Source organism: Pseudorca crassidens, chromosome 4, assembly GCF_039906515.1.
Source record: "Pseudorca crassidens isolate mPseCra1 chromosome 4, mPseCra1.hap1, whole genome shotgun sequence".
NCBI lineage: Eukaryota > Metazoa > Chordata > Mammalia > Artiodactyla > Delphinidae > Pseudorca > Pseudorca crassidens.
Window position 1 is genome coordinate 74,349,316 of NC_090299.1, and position 19,665 is coordinate 74,368,980.

The window sequence follows — 19,665 nt, forward strand, 5'->3', positions numbered from 1 at the left end:
TAGTCTGTTATACATTAATTGGAAAATTTGTGAGCAAAGCAATATATGAAATATAATATCATTTTGAAAAATATATGATATATGATTGAAAAACTATACGATATACCATGGCTAAAGTTACCCATGCATATCTCTGAGGGGTAAAGTAATGAGTGATAGTTATTTCTTTCTATCCTTTTAAATAAAGTTTCTATAACAAACATTTACTACCATAATAAGAAAAAGGGATATTTAAAAATAGAACTGGTTAATAGGCCTCATCACTATAATTATCGTAACAAATATTTGTTGAGCACCTCCTATGGGCCAGGCACTGACCTAGGTGACCGGAAATCAGGCAATATCCCTGCTCTTGTGGGACTTACCACTTAGAACATTTCATTTTTTTTTTTTTTTTTTTTTGCTGTACGCGGGCCTCTCACTGTTGTGGCCTCTCCCGTTGCGGAGCACAGGCTCTGGACGCGCAGGCTCAGCGGCCATGGCTCACGGGCCTAGCCGCTCCGCGGCATGTGGGATCTTCCCAGACCGGGGTACGAACCCGTGTACCCTGCATCGGCAGGCGGATTCTCAACCACTGCGCCACCAGGGAAGCCCGAAGATTTCATTTTTATTGCTTAGTCAGTTAAAGTGGGGAAGGTTAAGTGCCTTTACATCAAGACTCCATTTGTTGCAAAAAAACAACATCCAGTTCAAATTGGCTTTAGCAAAAAGGAAAATTCAGGAGTTCACAAAACTGAAGTCCATGGGTAACTGACTTCACACATTGCTAAATCATTTGGAATCTTCAGAACTTGATATCTCATGAAATTTCAGACTACTGTTCTTTGTGATCACTTCATTATCAGTAAGGCTTTCCTGATAGTGTTACGATGGCTGCCTACCACTCCAGACTTATATCCAGTGTCCCCAGCAACCACAACAGAAATACAGATACTAGCTTTCCAACAGTTTAAAAAAAAAAAAAAAAAGGATTGAGTCCAGTTGGTTCTAACAATATCATGTGGCAGCCCTTGAACCACTCACCATGGCCCGAGGAGCATAATGCCCTGATCGGCCAATCCTAGGTTCATATAACCTCCGCTGGAAATGGACTGAGAGTAGAAGAGACATTGTCCCGAAAGAAAACCACAGGGCTGTTACCAGAACAAAATATGGATGCTGAGATGGTAAAACAACTGAGATGTCCACTATGGCCTTGCGGTAGAAGCCCAGAGGCAAGATGAACAGATCGGAGTCCTGGCTTCAAAGGATGAAACTTCATCCGAAACACCAAGCTGCATTTTGACACTGTATCTGATGCAAGCAGATGATGTGAATGTCACCAGGAAAATTTACTTTTAGACTGACATCAACCTAATTGTAGATATATTTTGAAAACATATGTATATTTTGCTGTAAGAATTCTGATCTCATACATATTACAGATAAACAGAGAATCAAGCATGTTAGCAATCTGCTCGTTTGACAGATGATGTGAGGGGGACCCAAAGTCTTGTTGCTACTTAACAGCAAGGCCTAACTCATCTCTTTACTCCCAGTGTTTCTGCTGCACCTTGAGGACTCTACCCCACGTAACTCCAGCCAACGATAACGCCTCAGACTTTTAAGATTTCACTGTGAATGAAGCACACTTAAAACTTTAATAGATCAGCTCGTAAACACCTCATTTTTGTTCTGGCTGAAGATTAAACAGTGCCTAGCCATAGGGATAACTAGCTAAGTGGCAACACATGTCCCCCGTTTATTCCCAAAGCTCACTTTAAGTAAGTTCTTCCTTTATTAATTATTTTTCATAAGTATTTTAACATTTCAAATCTCGCACTTAATACTAAGAAACCAGGCTTGCCAAATACACTCATAGTAGAAGATCTGTCACTCTATACCTAGTTCTGCCCTCTGCTAAACTCGTCTCTCCATAACTGGGAACAAGACTAATATTCAAATCTAGGACCTGGTTACATGGAAGGCACTGGGTTTTGGGGGAAAGATCAAGATCCAGCAACTAGGATTGGGCACAAGATCAGAACTGGTCCGATAGAAAGTCTGATTTGATGCTGAGCGAGTGAATCTAAGTCACTGCCCTTAATAGCTTCCTTTCCACCTGTGCACTTGGGCAAAGATCCTATAAGCAGCTGTACCTACGATTCCACAGTTCAGGAACTTCCTCCAGCTTCCACCTCCCATTCTTTACTTTGAACCCTATTGTTTTGGTCTGGTTTCCCTTGTTCCTTCCTGTTTCCTTGAACCTGGATTTTCCCTCTTTGCCTATTCTCTTTGGGTTGATAACTGAGTTGCCCGGCTTGCCTTGCTCCATCTTGGACCTCCAATGATATGCTCTGCAGCCCTTGGCAAGCCCTTCCTACCCTTCCCTGAATGTGGCCATGGTGATTCCAGCTGGGCTGGAGCAGCCTGTGTCCAGTGACCTGGCCTCTTGCTTGCCTGGGAAGAGAGACTGGACACTGAGCTCTCTTGGATGGAGTTCCTGGTGTCCCTTTAGTCTAAGATGAGGACTGAATACATCTTCATCAGGGGAACTCACTGACAAATACTAATTGAGCACCTCCTATGTGCCAGGCACTACCCTATGTGCTGAGAATACAGCAGAGAATCAAATAAGGTCTCTGATCTCAGGGAGTTTAGAATCTGGATAGAGGGTGGGAAAGACAAATGTATGAACAATTAAGACAAAATAATAATTACAAGTCGGGTTAGGATTATGCTCTAATGAAAATAAAACAGGGTGGCATAGACAGATTCTGGGGTGATTAGGGAAGACCTCTTGAGGGGAAATATGAGTGACAATAAGGAGGAAGGCTTGGGAAGATTTGGAAGAAGAGAGTTTTGTAGAAGAGGGAGCAACAGATATAAAGGCTTTGAGGCAGGAATGAGCTTGGCATCTTCCAGGGATGGAAAAAAGACCAGCGAGGTTGGAGTCACAATTGACAAATAAATAATTTGCTTTAAACATGAAAGTGGGCTCAAAAAGTCAGCTTAAAAACATGCCAATTTTTCCTCCCAATTCAACCAGATTTGCAACATAAATATGATGCATAATTGTACACGTTTGTATGGGCACAAATCTTATTGGCAGTTCTGGTAAATAAATGTAGGATCAGTTGAGTCTCCTTGACGCCTATCACAACTGTGAACACTGCCTCTGATAACATTGTTTTGTCACTTTTCACTCCCACCAGCAAAGAAGACAGATAAATGGCTTCCTGAGACAAATGGTCCCACTTTCCAAGGCCTGGGGCTCTGAAGGAAGGAGACGTGAGCCTTGGAACATTTCTCAGGGTGCCTCCTTGAAGAGTTCATGGCCACAACCTCTCTGAGTCTGCTTCAGAAGGAGCTGCGGCGTTAATTCCTCTGAAAAATTATATTTTGTTTGCAGTCCATTAAAATTTCAAAAGACTTATGAAATGAATTCCAGACTATGCGCCATTGCAATCTGCAACAGAAAATACCTGATTATAGCAATAATAGGAATTTAAAGTGAAAAATACCTTATGTTTTGCCTGTATCGCACCACAGTGCCCTAGAAAAGACAAAAATGTACCCTTTCTGGGAGTGGATTCTTATGCAGGTAATATTCTTTCCAGGTATAACAGCTGTGGAGGGTTGAATCGTAGTCCCCACAAAATTCATGTCCAATCAAAACCTCAGAATGTGATCTTATTTAGACATAGGGTCTTTGCAGAGGAAATTATTTAAGATGAAGTCACACTGGATCAGGGCGGGGCCTAAATTCAATGACTGGTGTCTTTATAAAAGAAAAGAGAGGGAGATTCACACACACATACACACATGGAGGCAGGTCATGTGAAACCAGAGGCAGAGATTGTAGTGATGCAGTTATAAACCGAGGAACACCAAGGATTGCTGGGTAAGCACCAGAAACTAGCAGAGGCAAGGAAGGATTCATTCCTACAGACTTCAGAAGGAGCAAGGCCCCCTAACACCTTGCTTTCAGACTTCTAGCCTCCAGAACTGTGAGAGAACAAATGTCTGTAGTTTTAAGCCACCCAGTTTGTGGTAATTTGTTACAGCAGCCCTAGGAAACTAATATGCCAGTCGTGGGCACCTTTGCCCCAGCACTGGAAGAGAGGGAAACTACAAGGTATTGGGAAATCAACTGAATCTACATTAGCAAAGTAGAAAATTGAGTACTTATTTGATGAATTTGACCACCAACAATTTTGGAAGAGTGACTTAAATTGGACAGGGGTTAAAAGTTGGGGCTTTGGAATCAGAAAGTCTGGATTGGGCCTTAACTGTATCCTTCACCTTGTTCAAGTTACTAAACTCTAAGCCCCAGCTTTTCATACGTAAAATGGGAACTTACCCCATAAGGTGGCTGTGAGATTTAGAGGGGACACCTCTGTGTAGAGTTTGGCAAGTGCCCATCCCATAGTAAGTCCCCACTAAAGCGTAGCTGCTATATCATTATTATATTGTTATCACTCTTCCATCTTCAGAAACACTTCCTATCCTTGAAGGAAGGAATGAGTGGTTATAGTCAGATGTGCTTTTAGAGTCCAGTCCTCTTCTGTCCTTTGTTCAGCTACTACTCAGCAGGACCCATCTACAAACTAAAAGCACTCAATGTTCACCAGTTCTGAATGAGAGACAGCCTCGCTATGTTCACGGTGAGCCCAGACTCCCCCGAAACATATTTTTAAACAATTTCTTGCCTGTCTTAAGATATAAATATTTTTCAAAAACATGGGTTCTCAGGACCACAATATTTTCAACAACAATATTTATTGAAAGCTCATCATTTGCCAGGCATTTCCCAAAGGTCACCTCACGTAGACCTCACCACAGCCCTGCAAACCAGGTGATAATCATCTGGTTTTACATATGAGGAGGCTGAGACCCAGAGAAACTTCTGAGGATTCCAGACTGACTCGACATTAAAGCAAGAAATAGAAGGAATGTTGGAGAAGAAGCAGGGCGGTGGGCAGGGATGCTGTCGCAAACCCTCATCTTTCCAAAAGGCAGAAGGAAGTACAGACGGGAGAGCCAGAGCTAGGCACCGCCTGGGCTCTGGTCTGGGCTCCGGTCTGGGCTCCACCCTCACCCGGTGGAGTGAAGCACTGTTTCTCTCTGGGCCTCAGTTTCCCTACCTGTGAAACAGGGAAAGTGAACTAGATGATCTCTAATAACACATTCTGCTGTTAACCAAGATCAAGATTTAAAAAAAAAAATCAAAATCATAAAATCAAAATCTTCTGATATGCAGCCTCATGAATCTTAGGCAATTTTTTTAAGCGACATAACATGGAAAAAAGATGAAAGATGCTGAGGTTGAAGTTTTCCAAACGAATTCATAATATTTACAATACGGTATTGTAATTTTAGTTTTCATAACACTGATCCTACTCCTTTATTTCTGTAGTTAGCTCATATCAAAACAAAAGCTGGTGCATTTTTCACTAAAATCCTATTTTTTTTCTTTTTTGGTAGGAAATTCTGAGTAATAGAAAAAATAAAAATAATAATTCTTCACATTTAAATAGTATCTTTGATCTGAGGCCTTCCTGTATGGTATTTTTATAAGCCATATGTGTTATTATTTTTTTTGGTAGGTCACATTAAAGTCCTAGGATGTCTAGACCACTGATATTATGGGAGCTCTTCAAAGTAACACAATGACATTTAATAATAAACTCAGCTTTTTCTTCAGTTGTACCTTACATCCAGGAAGTGCTGAACCTTTTAGTTTTAAACAATGTTTCATCACCCTATGTATTTTAGTTTTTCAGCCAGAAAAACTGAATCCAGGCAAATTCTAAAGAAGAATCCATATATTTGTGATGTTTATTAGTAGCAGTAGCAAGTAATTATGAGGTGTCTACTCTGTTCTGGTCATTGCTCCAAGTGTATTACAAGTGTTAACTCATTTAAGCCCCTCAACCCTATAAGGTAGGTTATGATGCCCCCATTTTACAGATGAGGAAACTAAGGCAGAAAGAAGAGAGTAACCTGGTTCAAGAGCTGACCACTGGTCACTCACAGAGCTGGGACTTGACGCCAGCAGTCTGGCTCCAGACCCCACAGTCATCACCTCCACCCTCATGCGGGGAAACTGAGGCTCATTAAAGGTTAGTAACTAGAACATTTTCCCAAAATTCCCATATACTCACTCCCCCATGGTAACATTCCATCAGCATGCCCACTCAAGAAAGAAATAAAAAGCTCTCTCCATCAGTATTGTTGACATTACTCTTTTGTACCTGATAGTAAATGCTTCAGCTGTCAGATACTGGATCCTCACATATATTAAAACATACAGCAAGAAAGAGCAAAGTGTATGCTAGTCTTAATTTCTGAGCAGATTGAGTTTCACATCAAATATTTCATCTTCTTCCAATATATAATCCAATTACTTCCAAATCTCCATTATTATTTTCATTGTATATGCATGCATTGCAAGAAATTTGAAAAAAAAACAAAAACACCTGAAAAACTTTCAGGAATGGGTCAAATCCATTTCGGAACCACTTACTGCTATTTTTTATTGGATTACTCGAGGTCACATTGGTGAAAACTGCTATCATCTGTGAAACATTTTAAATCCCTTGACTCAGAAGCACACTGGTCAAACTTGATTTTTAGTGAGTTCTTTTACCAGACATTACCTTACCCCTACGATGTCAACTCTAGCTCAGGGAAACAGACTTATTTTCTCCCTCAGAGGAAGACAGAATGACCTTTGAAGCTGATGTAACCGCAATTAAGGAGCAGTGATAATGACTGCTCTAGAATCATTCTTTATGAAACTTGTAAGGACACAGAGTTTAGCAGCAAAGCAGGCTTCTGGGTTATTTAATTATTTTAAATTTATTTGATCACTTATTTCTTTATTTCATGCCTTGCTCCACCAAGGATTCAAAGTTCATCCTTTTTTTTTTTTTTAAGGTATGCTGCTTAAGAATTTTTATCTTCCAAGTGACAGATTTATTCATAGCTATAGGCAATGCTTCCCTTATTTTTCTGACATTCTTCCACTCTTATGGCAGGTAAGATCTTAGATCCCCAAAAATATGAATGTTCCTCCCAACAGAATCCCTCTCCAACTCCGCCCCCCCCCCACCAATTTCCTAGGTATCTCTTTAAAGGAGTCCAGAAATTAAATTTAGAACTATTAGGCCAAGCACAATAAAACAACAAAACAAGGTTATTTAGTGTGTGGAAATTGGCTTTATCTCTCATGCACTTGCTTCTTTTATTAAGGAATCCATGAGGCCTACCTTCTCCCCATCTGCCAAAATGGGCTGACATCAGTTTGAGGCATTCAGAGTTATCAAGGGGTGTGAGGGGAGGAGGGGCGCCAGGAGGAGGGGGCGGACCGGCGGGCTTGCAGAGCCCGGCCATGTCATAAGCATTCTTTCCAAAGGAAACCAAGTTAAAAGGCTGATAAACCCCAATCTCTCTTCACAGCTTGCCTTCGGAGCCCCTTAATGCAACTCCCTCATTTGTTCATCAGCACTTTATGAGAAAATAAACAAAAACACGGCCTGTTTCCTCATTGTCAGCACATCAGAACACTTCCTGCTCAGAGAGGCCACCAACCCGCCCAAAGAGTCAGGGGACCACTCTCTATTTTGCCTCCACTTTTTAACAGCTCGTTTTCTAAGCTGAATTCCAAGGGCCTAATCAAATCTGAAGCCCCCTCTGGGTGGATTAGATGTCCTAGATTCCAATGCTCTGCAGGACAGGAGGCTCCCCTGGAAGGATCAGTGGGTGAGCTACACTGAAACCACGAGGTTGCTTCCTGTTTCTCCATTCTTATTTTACCTTAAAAAAAAAATTAAAAAGTGGGCTAAGGAAAAGGAGAAACGCTTAAATAAATAACTTTTCACCGAATCACCAGTTCTATAAGGTACTGTAAATTCTATAGCTGTTGTAACATTCGCCAATCAATTCAATCCTTCCAGATTTTTCACTAAATCTGATGAAAAAAAGCAAGCAGGAAAGAAAGGGAAAGGAAGGAGAGGAGAGGAGATGGGAGGGGAGGGGAGGGGAGGGAAGGGAAGGGAAGAGAAGGGATAGTCACTGAAAATATAAGAGCTGTTGGGTTATGACTCTTATGTTTAAATTCCCAACGGGCTAAACGGTGCCCTGAGATAGTCCTAGCACTGATATCTCCTTCTTGAAGAGATGTGAACATTTGAAAAGGAGAAGCACAGAGAGTTTAGCCGGAGGGTGCAGCCAAGATTCTGGATGGATGCTGGAATGCTCCAGTGGCTCCGAGGTGTGGTGGGTTCCCACCATGCCAACTTTTAGGGGTCTGGCATTTAAAATGCACGAGTACTGTGGAGCTGCAGTTCAGGCCACAGGCTCTGGAGCCTGACTTCTTGGGTTCACACTGTAACCCCAGCACATGCTATCTCTGAGAACTTAGATGAGTTCCTTAAACTCTCTAAGCCTCCCTGTCTGCCTCACAGGGTGATTATGACGATTAAGTGAGGTGGTGGATGGAAAGAGCAGGGGCCTGGGCCACTGGGCTAAAGAAATGTTTACTGTTAAATATCAGATGACATGCATGACTTCCAACATTTCTTACACTGTGCAGATTATGGGCATAATCCTAAGGGGCTGTTTTTCTTTAAGAAAAAAAGAAAGAAAGAAAATACAGACACAGTGGAAACTAACTTTAATATATTTGCTAAGGAGTAGAATTCAGGGTAAGTTGCATCTATCTTAGAACCCACGCAATGGGGGCTTTATTATCACAAAACAAAGGCTTCATTTAGAAACAAAGCAAACTCTTGGCATGAGCCTGGGGCCCTAGCATACTTTGGAACCAAAATCCTAGAGAAATAAGTGAAGATTGCCACTGACTGTGTAATCATGTGCTCTTGGACAAGACACTTAACCTCTTGGTGTTCTCATCTAAAAAAAATGAGCTGGACGAAAAGGTATCAAAACTCCTGACAGGTCTCATTTCACCCTAATGTTCCATAATTCTACTTAATGCCATGAACTGTCTGAAGTAGAATAAAACCAGATGATGAGAGTAATAGCCCCCAAGCTCTCACACCCTAGGATAAACAATTTAGCACTATATCGTTTAGACTCCCATGAATATGCTATTGCTGAAAGTCTTTTAGTCTTGTCTCCCCATCTAGGTTAAAAACTCTTTGAAGACAGAGATCATGCATCATTCTTCTCATTCTTCATTGTCCTCTGCCCAGCATTAAACACACCGTAGCCATCAGGAATGTGCGTAAGTAGAGCCTAATTCCAAAAGCCACCCATGATATGACTTCATAGGCATAATTCCGTAATCCATCCATGTTATAACTTCATGGTCATGCTGGATACCTGTTGCTCAATCACAGCAACTTAACCCAAAACAGGCATCAGTGAGAACAGCCAGGCATGTGACTTAGTAAATCATATTTCTAGCCTTTCATTTGTTCACAAATATGTATTTAATAACGGTGATTACCAGGCACTGGTACCAGGGATGCTCTACACCCCCATCACAACCCTGAAGGTTCTCACGTAGACAATGTGGAAATCACATATGTGCACCAGTGGAGCATAACTAGAAACCGAACTGGGTCAACAAACCTTTTTTCTCAATCTATGCCCCCCCCCTTCCAGATGAAGGGGCTTCCCAGTTCATCCCTGGAGTTTTATTAGTATTTACTATGTCAACAGGTACAGTATTCCTAAGTTTAAAGAAAAACAAGCATGCATTTACAGGGCTTTGTACAGGTCTAAAACCTAGTGTTTATCAACAATATTTTGATCTTTCTTAAAGCGGAAATATAATACTGCAGACTGGCGACACTTATTCCTAGAAGCCTTCTGAACTTAGCATTTCCTGCTGCTGTGTTTCTGGTCTTAAGTACATCAGCAAAATACTCTGTGGTCTGTAGATTATCTGTAAACCAACTGACAGGTATCCAGTGCAGACCATGCAAGGACATTACTTCGCCCCTATCGCTGCCCTCAGATGATGTTGTGAAAAGTAAAAGTTCATCAGATGCGACCGGGTTCACGATGGACCCGCACTGTGAATTCCTAAGGCTGAAAGGCCGATTGCAATTTATCACTCCTCCTGCTTATCAGCCATAGAGTGACTTTCCTCCATTTAAATAGCAGCCGGCTTCCCTCCTATGGCTCCATCCCTGTTGCCAAGGTTCTCTAAATGCTAATGAGGAGATAGAGAACACTCTGTGATCTTGTAAAGTGCTCACCCAGCAATTTGGCGAAAACAGAGTGTAAACATCATGCCTGGATACCTGCATTTGTTGGTCAAGGATCAATGCAGAAATGACCACCACAGAGGCTGTGTCTGCCACCACAAAAAGAAACAGAATATTCAAATGTGTTTCTAGAAGTTTCAGATGTGTTGAACATAATACTAGGAAAACCGATACACTTATATCGATGATTATTTGTGGCAATAAACAAGGACAGGAGATTGAAATTATAATTCTCACAAACTTAAGCATATTATATAAAGACATAACTTGGTTCTATGGAAAATATTTGAGATAGGAATATGTGAACGGATCCAAACGATGTGAATAATAGCATCTGGATGCTTAGTTAGCAAATAAGAGAATCAGCAATACTATGTTTGACAGCTGCTGTGGTTTCCTGGATAGGAAAATCAACTTGGAATTGAGAGGTCTCTGTTTGATCCAATAAATGTTCATTGAGAGCATTCCCAGCTTCATCACAAATAACAATGAGTGAACATTATAAAGTCATACCTAATCCCTAAAGTCTTCAGTGAAAGGATCCAGGCTGAATAGGTTTCTTAAGGCTCTGAGTCATCAGCAGTATTTATAAGAAGTATGCAAGATAATCAACCAACAGATTATTCACTTGAAAGCTAGAACAGAATCCTGTGTGATGACTTCTTTGAAAACTCACCTGCAAATTTCAGATATACCTCAAGTGTCGCAGAATCTCAGAGCTGGACGCATCCTCAAGAGGTCACAAAATGAAGTAACACTTGACACATAGCCATATATAAGTAAATCCACCTAGACAGAACAATTAGGAAATCATAAGGGACCTGAAACTGCGCAGAAATCAAGATGAGATGATTCCCAGAAGGAAGCAACAAAGATAAAATGCTGAGCCAGGATTACAAAATCAAAGTTAACCTCAAAACCATCAGAGAAATATGTCCTCTTGGGAATGCTTGTAATTTCAATTCAGCATAACTTCTTTTGAGTTTTTATTCATTAATGTCAAGCCTGGTTTTAAACTTAATGGCTAAGGGTCAAGTTCAGACACAAAAAGCATAGGCGTGCAAGTAGATACAACCTGACGTGTTTATCTTTTCAGCGCACACTTTCTGCTGCAGGCGTGTGCCAGATGTAGCAGCAGCTGTAGGAAGTTGTTTATCTACCCTCTTGACCTTTGTGAAGTGTTAGGAGATGGTAAAAATCATGTTTTTAAATTATAGGCGTCTCCTTTTAAACTAGCATCTTCTTAGCATCAGTCAAAACACATCAATAAAGGCATAAGAAGGTCAAGAAGATACGATTGCATCCCAATGATATCTGTAAAAACATACTTCTGCAATGATTTACAATGCAACAAGGGCTCTCTGCTTATTTCCAAATTCACTTCATTTATTCAACATTCAGTAAATATTTATTGCACTCCTACTGTCTGCCAGGCACAATTAAAAACTGCAAATCAAATGAATTCTAATACCTGTAATATTTGTGTCTTGCCTGAATTTCTACAAATGTCATTTGTGCTTTGCAAATTTATCCTTTAAATTTTTCAAAATCTATTAATATTCCAAGGATGAAAGATGCCTCAAAATCTTTAGGTGTACTTATTAAGAAAACATTATTGGGGGGGCGGTTCACAGCCAAATGTAAAGATTTCAGAGGCAAATGCCACATCCTTCTTACAGAGAAGAGCGCTTTGGCCAAGCTTCAGGGCCACACAGCTTCTGTACTGATGGGTCACCATTCAGGTCTGGAGGGATTACACTAAAGGCAAGTGGGACTGATCTATCAACCTAATCACTCATGAGAAATAATAACAATGTCATTAGCTAAGTTTCCAAAACAACCTAGTTCCTGCTTGAAAGTCAATCCCTCAGAAGCATGCTAAGACTTACTTTTGTTATGACATTTGGATGAAGTCACAAAAGTTCCTTTGGTCTTTCTCTGTCAACGTCAACGTCCTCTGGGGAAACCAGTGTGGTGATATCAAAAAACAAAAGGAAACAAATCAGAGTCTCCAAAGAGAAAGACGCAAACAATAATTATTTTTAAGAAACCCAGTTAGTTTTTCATTTTGGCCAAGGAATAATTAGAAAATATACTTACTGCTTTCCCCAAAAGGTCAGCTTACAACCAAAATCAAAATGTATTCTCATACTTCTTTGAATCGTGGCTATTGATTTGCCAGAATTCTCCTAACCCAATAAAATATTTGTAAACATGGACATTCACATTAAACTATATTTAGACATATTTAGTATGTGTATATAATTTAATTATATAGGTACAGATAAATTCTTTGGGACTCTAAGTTAGAGAACTGACACAAAGTTTTATTTGTCTTTGAGATGTGTACACATACGTGTGTCTATGCATGGCTGCGTGTGTGTGTTGGCAAGGATTGACAGATGTGGCCCTTGCCTTCAAGGAGCTCTTAATCTAGTAGTTGCATGTTAAATCTGGTTCACTTGACATGATTTTCTCTGACAATCTTTGTTTATATAGTAAAAGGCCATTCATTCACTGAGCAGTGATAGGGTATAAGATTTTGAATTTTCATCTTTCACAACGGGCTGTCTTGTTTTCCATTCAGTTAGCCTTAAATCGAAATCAGCTTTAAAACTCTCTGAGTCTCAACGTTTTGCTATCACTTCAACTTGCCTTAGAGAGATGACATAAGTCTTTCAAAACAACAATTTTTAAGCATTCTGAGGCAATGACAACCTGTTGGACTGAATTTCCAGTTGCACAAATTGTAGCTGTTCCATCTGAGGGAATGACTGTGGTAGAACTAAAAAAAACATGAAATAAATTCTGAAAATATTTTCAGATGTCAAAGAATGAGACTATCATTCAATCACTCAATAAATATGGCCTAGATATCTACTTGGTGCTAGTTGTTGCACCAGAAAATTGCTTCCAAATGTCCTCTTCACTCACTTCAGAGCCACAGTAAATCATGATGACCAAGTCTTGGCCATGGTCATAGAAAAACAGCCCAAATTGCTGTCCTGTGAAATTTTTCTTAGGATTCCTATGAGTGTGTTGATGGGGACAATGTTGAGTGTTACTGAAGGCAAAAAATATGTGTATGACTGGAGTGATATATAGACTATTCATAGGGTGTGATTTATATAAATATGGTGTGATTTTAGAAAAAAGTTAATGGTCCCTATGACACCAAAAGCACAGACAACAAAAGAAGAAAATAAATAAACAGGACTATATCAAAAGTCCAAACATCTGTGCCAAAAGACACAATCAACAGAGTGAAAAGTCAAACCATGGAACAGAAGAAAATACCTGCAAATCATAGATCTGGTAAGAGGTTATTATCTAGAATAAACAAATAAATCCTACAACTCAACAACAAAAAACAAACAACCCAATTAAAAAATGGTTAAAGAATTTGAATAGACATTTCTCCAAAGGAGATGTACAAATGGCCAATAAGCATACGAAAAGATGCTCAGCCTCACTAACCATTAGAGAAATAGAAATCAAAACCACAATGAGATACCACTTTATACCCATTAGGATGGCTATCAAATAAAGAGAAAATAACAAGTGTTGAAAAGGATGTGGAGAAATTGGAATCTTTGTGCACCAGTGATGGGAATGTAAAGTGGTTCATCCCTTACAGAAAATAATATGGTAGTTTTTCTAAAAAATGAAAAATAGAACTACCATATGATCCAGCAATTCTACTTCTGGGTATATATTCAAAAGAATTGAGAGCAGGGTCTCAAATATTTATACACCCACAACCACAGCAGCATTATGCACAATAGCCAAAAGGTAGAAGCAACCCAAATGTCCATCAATGGATGAATGGATAAATAAAATGTGGTATATACATACAATAGAATAGTATTTAGCCTTAAAAAGGAAGAAAATTCTGACAGATGCTATAACATGGATGAACCTTGAGGACATTATGCCAAGTGAAATACACTAGTCACAAAAAACAAATACCATATGATTCTACTTATGTGAGGTATCTAGAGTCATAGAGACAGAAAGCAGAATGGTGGTCTTCAGGAGCTGCGGAGTAGAGAGAAATGGCAAGTTGTTTAATGGGTATAGAGTTTCAGATCAGCAAGAATAAAGGAGTTCTGGAGATCTGTTTCACAATAATGTGAATATACTGAACACTTCTGAACTGTATACTTAAAATGTTAAGATGGTAAATTTCATGCTACATGTATTTTATCACAATTAAAAATAATGGTAATAAGTGAATGATCCCAATGCAATTTTACAAAGTTGATTTCTTTAAACAAATACTGTTCTCAATGTTTTTAAAATCTGCTATGTATCAATTGGAGTCAACAGAGGGCCAGCAACCCAAAGGGAATGTGGAGTCCTAAATCTAAGACAAAGTCAGCAAGCATCTCTCCTCACAATTGATAATAGTAAAAATACCACATGACAAAAGGGATCTGGGAACAACTGATAATTGAATTATTCAGGGTTCACCAGAGAAACAAAACCAATAGGATACATAGAGGGAGATTTATTTTAAGGAGATGGCTCACAACTGGCTCATAATTGTGAGGCCGTCAGGTCCAGAATCTATAGGGCAGGCTGCAGGCAGGAAATTCTGGCAAGAGTTGATGTTGTAGTCTTGAGTCCAAAGGCCAGAAACTCGGGCAGGGTTTCTATGTTACAGTCTTGAGGCAGAATTCCTTCCTCTTTAGGGGACCTCCATCTTTGGCTTTAAGACCTTTGACTGATTAGATGAGGCCCACCCCATCACAGAGGATAATCTGCTTATTCAACATCTACTGATATAAAATGTTAATCTCACTTAATAAGAATAATCTCATTTAAATGTTAATCAGTTAAAACTTAATGTTAATCTCATCTAAAGAATACCTTCACAGCAACATCTACACTGGTACTGGACCAAACAACTGGTACTGTAACCTAGCTAAGCTCACAAATAAAATTAACCAACACAGTTATGACACATATTTTCTTTTAAATGAACCTATCTGTATTTGTATAAGTGAATTTCTAATTCCAAGTAGTGGACTTGGGAAATTATACACTATTTCATTGATGCTTTCTTTGTTCTCTTTTGCTAAGTCTCTGTCTGTACAAGGCAGAGCCCAACCCAAGCAAAAAAAGAAAATTAATCTTTTTGCTTATAGTAATTTTTTAAAATAGCCCAAATGTTATTATTCAGTTTATTTAATTATTTAGTTAAAATAACTTTGTTCCAAAGAAGTTGGGACCATTTTTAAAAATCAAATTCACTTTCAAAGTTGAAAATTTACCACCTTTGAGAATTTTTAAAAGCATGTGTCACTAGAAACCACAGCACAGGTGGCATTTAAAAAACTGATTCAAATATCAGCATCACTGGATTTAGTGTAACGCTCCCAAAGGTAAAATCTTCCAAAAGCTGCCCTCACTCTTCCAGATGTATAAGCTCTGGTCATTTATACTTAAACCTTTGAGCTAAATTGTAACTATGAAGTTGCAGTACTGGGAATTTTGATGTGAAAGAATATCATAATAACAAATATAAAAGATCTCAATCACCCTGTTCATGATAGGGAAAACTATCTATAGGAATGTGATTAAACAAATGATAGTACTAACTTAAACTGGATAGAATACTGTGTAGCTGTCTATAATGGGATAGGCAGGGACAGGAAATGTACAGTCTCTATTCAGGCAGTGAAACTTCTAAGATTTGTATGCAACTTTTGCATGCATGTTCACTTTTCTAGGGCAAGAGACCCTAACTCTGAATCAATGTGTTATAACCCCCCAAAAAAGTTAGGAAACAGTGTAGCAGAAGAATATTTAATGCAATGGTAAAATGTTCAAGTTATACTGCTAAGTGAAAAGGCAAAATATTAAAGAGCTCATACAGTGAGCTCATACAGTACTTAAAACATTTTGATGTACGCTTTGTAAGTAATAATGGAAAAATATACACCAAAATGTTAGTAGGAATAATCTCTGGGTAGCGGGATTACGTATAATTTTTGTTGTTATTGTCTTATTTTGTTTTGCTGTTGGCTTGTCTGTATTTTCTCAATTTTCTACAATGATATGTATTGCTTTTATAAAGAAGAAAAAGTAAAAATTTAAGTTGGAAATGGAAAGTTGGAGAATGATTTGTCAGTATGTCATCAACACAGTTCAGACTACATGAGTTCTAATTCTAGTCAACTGATCCTTGTTGATATTAATAGTAGCTGTAATAATAATAAAGTAGCAATTATAATGATAATAATAACAAACCATTTTATAACAACCTGTGCAAATGATCCCCCTGTTACTTGATTGGGCCTGGTATGTGTCTAAATATAAATCAATTAGCTGGAATTTGGGTTTATAAATTAGTTTAGTGTGAATGTAGTTGACACAAATCAATCTCCCTTGGTCAGTTCATCCATGTGTGGGAAGAAAATCAAATTTCTGAACTTGCAAAATTAAAATACCCATATAGTTGTACCTGTGATTCTCTTATGATCCCTCAAGTTTGAAAAAGGTATAAGATACTTACAGAAAATAATGGCAGTCTCTCTCAAAAGAATCAGATTCATGAATAGATTAACTCCATTTTTAAACTGTGTATCTCTTTCTAACTTTTTCTTAAAATGTTGGTATTATCACCTATCTGCTAGCAAATATTAGCAGCTAACAAAACAAATGATAAAATAGCAAATAAATATTAATAAACAATACCTAGTTCAATAGCTCATTGTTATTTTTTCACAGACAATAATGTTTTAGGTTCTGCATCAGTTTGGGACCTCCAGGAAATGGGACTTCCAGGAAACAGAAACATAACAGATTTACTGGGGGAAATGTTTATGAAGGACAAAGGAGAGTGGGGGCAGGAGTAGCCCAAGAGCAACTCAGACCGTGTTTCTAGAGAGGAAGGGAAGGAGGACATGGTACAAGAGCCTCAGACTGCAGTGACCTCTGTGAAGGTCTCAGCCAGACTTGTGGGCGCCTCAGAGAGACGACTGCCCATTGAGAAGTTTCACATTGAACAAAAATGACCCAGCTCTAGTACCTCCATTATGCCCAGTCATTAGCTGGGGAGAACGTGGCCTCAGGGTGAAGGCCAGAGCAGACCCCAAAGGTGCAAGAGCTGACAGCTCACTGTTTTCCTGCAGCAGGCTCTCTCTTGAAGGGACAGCTGAGTGGCATATTTAGGTCGTTGCCACAGGTTGATTTGTTTTGTAATCATACATGTAGATTTATTTTTTGCTACTAAAATTGTTCTTTGTTCTTGTGTTGGAATTAAATATACCATTCTGCCCCCATGTCCCAAATAAGAGCATGATATTCCTAATTGAAGTCTACAACAACTATGATTTCCAGGTGTGTTACCACTTTAACAATTTTGAGACTCTATTCTGATTCCAAGTCAGAAGATTTGGACTCAAATCCTAGCTTCATCACTTTCTACCTATAATGTCTTCAGCAAGACACCTGACCTTGCTGAACCTAAGTTTCCTGATCTCTAAAGTGGGAATATCCATGCCTTACTCCAGAGAATTGTTTTAAAGACTAAATATAATAACATATATGAAACCCCCTGGCATATAGAAAGTGCTCAATAAATGTTTGTTTTTAGAATGGAAAACAACCCTAACAGGTACTATTGCATGTAGCTTGTCAACATTCCCTTACTTTACCTGGACAAGTTACCTAACTCTTACAAGCCTCAGTTTCCTCATCTATAAAATAGAATAATAGTTCTCCCTATGGCACTGAGTTACTGAAATGATTAGATTAAATAATGTAAAGAGAGGATTTATCACATTACCTGACACACAAGAAGTCCTCAGCAAATGGGATTAGTAAATAATTAGGATTACTTACTATCAGTAAGTAATTCATTTTAATTTTGAAGTTCAGAAAAATTCGATTTATTATATTATAGATTACAAGACAATCTTAGTCTCATAGGAACTAATAATATCTCAATTGTTATTCTCAGACTTGACCTTTCCTTTGAAGTAAGTGCACACAAATACCCCTACTGTCGGCCCTTGGTATCGGTGGGTTTCACTGATTGACTGAATCCACAGATCAGAGAGCTGACTGTATTAATTGTATGACTCCATTTTATATGTAAGGGACCTGAACATCTGAGGATTCTGGTATCCACAGGGACCCCTGGAACCAATCCCCCACAGATACTGAGGGACACTGTACTTGCCAAAGATGACCCAGTGCTGTACGGTAATAACTAGACAGAGATAACAAGCAGCCTTACTTTCTTGATCATCTGTTTTCAAATTCACTCCTCGGACAGAAACACATGCTTAGTTTTTTCCACATAGATTTTGACATCTGTTCGTCATGGATTATTATTATTACCATTAAAAATAATAACAACAATGATATATTTTTTTACCTGAAAGCCTCAATTTCTTTTAGGTATTTTTCTCTAGTTTGGGAGCTTCAGCTAGACATTTAAAACATAAATTGGCACTTGAGTTTTAATCAGAAACTGGCTGAGGTAGAATCCAGGGCCTAAGCATTTTAAAGCCTAGTTATTCAGAAGCCAGGTAGGGGCTAAATCCACTTCAGTTTTAGTCAGAAAGTGGCAGAGGTACAATGCAGGGCCCAAGCATTTAAAGCCTAGTTATTCAGAAGCCAGTTAGGGCCTAAATCCATTCAGTTTTAGGCAGAAACTTGCTGAGGTAGAATCCAGGTACTAAGCATTTTCATGCCTAGTTATTCAGAAGCCAGGTAGGGGCTAAAGCCACTTCAGTTTTAGTCAGAAACTGGGTGAGGTAGAATCCAGGGCCTAAGCATTTTAAAGCCTAGTTATTCAGAAGAGGGGAGCTTCCGGCAAGATGGCGGAAGAGTAAGACGCGGAGATCACCTTCCTCCCCACAGATACACCGGAAATACATCTACACGTGGAACAACTCCTACAGAACACCTACTGAACGGTGGCAGAAGACCTCAGACCTCCCAAAAGGCAAGAAACCCCCCACGTACCTGGGTAGGGCAAAAGAATAAAGAATAAACAGAGACAAAAGGATAGGGACGGGACCTGCACCAATGGGAGGGAGCCGTGAAGGAGGAAAGGTTCCCACACACTAGAAAGTCTCTTCGCGGGCGGAGACTGTGGGTGGCGGAGGGGGGAGCTTCGAAGCCGCGGAGGAGTGCACAGCAACGCACCGGAGGGTAAAGCGCGGAGATTCCCGCACAGAGGATCAGGGCCGACCGGCAGTCACCAGCCCGAGAGGCTTGTCTGCTCACCCGCCGGGGCGGGCGGGGCTGGGAGCTGAGGCTCAGGCTTCGGTCGGAGCGCAGGAAGAGGACTGGGGTTGGCGGCGTGAACATAGCCTGAAGGGGTTAGTGCACCACCGGTGGCCGGGAGGGAGTCCGGCGAAAAGTCTGGAGCTGCCGAAGAGGCAAGAGACTTTTTCTTCCCTCTCTTTCTTTCCTGGTGCGC

The 19,665-nt window shown here is 39.6% G+C and overlaps 1 long non-coding RNA gene across 3 annotated transcripts in view; it reads right to left on the bottom strand.

The window, feature by feature from the left end:
- Positions 1 to 19,665, bottom strand: part of LOC137223171 (uncharacterized) — a 133,444-nt gene that overhangs the window by 41,789 nt on the left and 71,990 nt on the right. For all 3 annotated transcript variants that reach the window (XR_010942744.1, XR_010942746.1, XR_010942745.1), the window contains exons 3-4: positions 12,113 to 12,180; positions 10,900 to 11,012 (exon numbers count right to left, since the gene is read on the bottom strand). This is a non-coding gene — a long non-coding RNA (uncharacterized lncRNA). The remainder of the gene's footprint in view (positions 1 to 10,899; positions 11,013 to 12,112; positions 12,181 to 19,665) is intronic.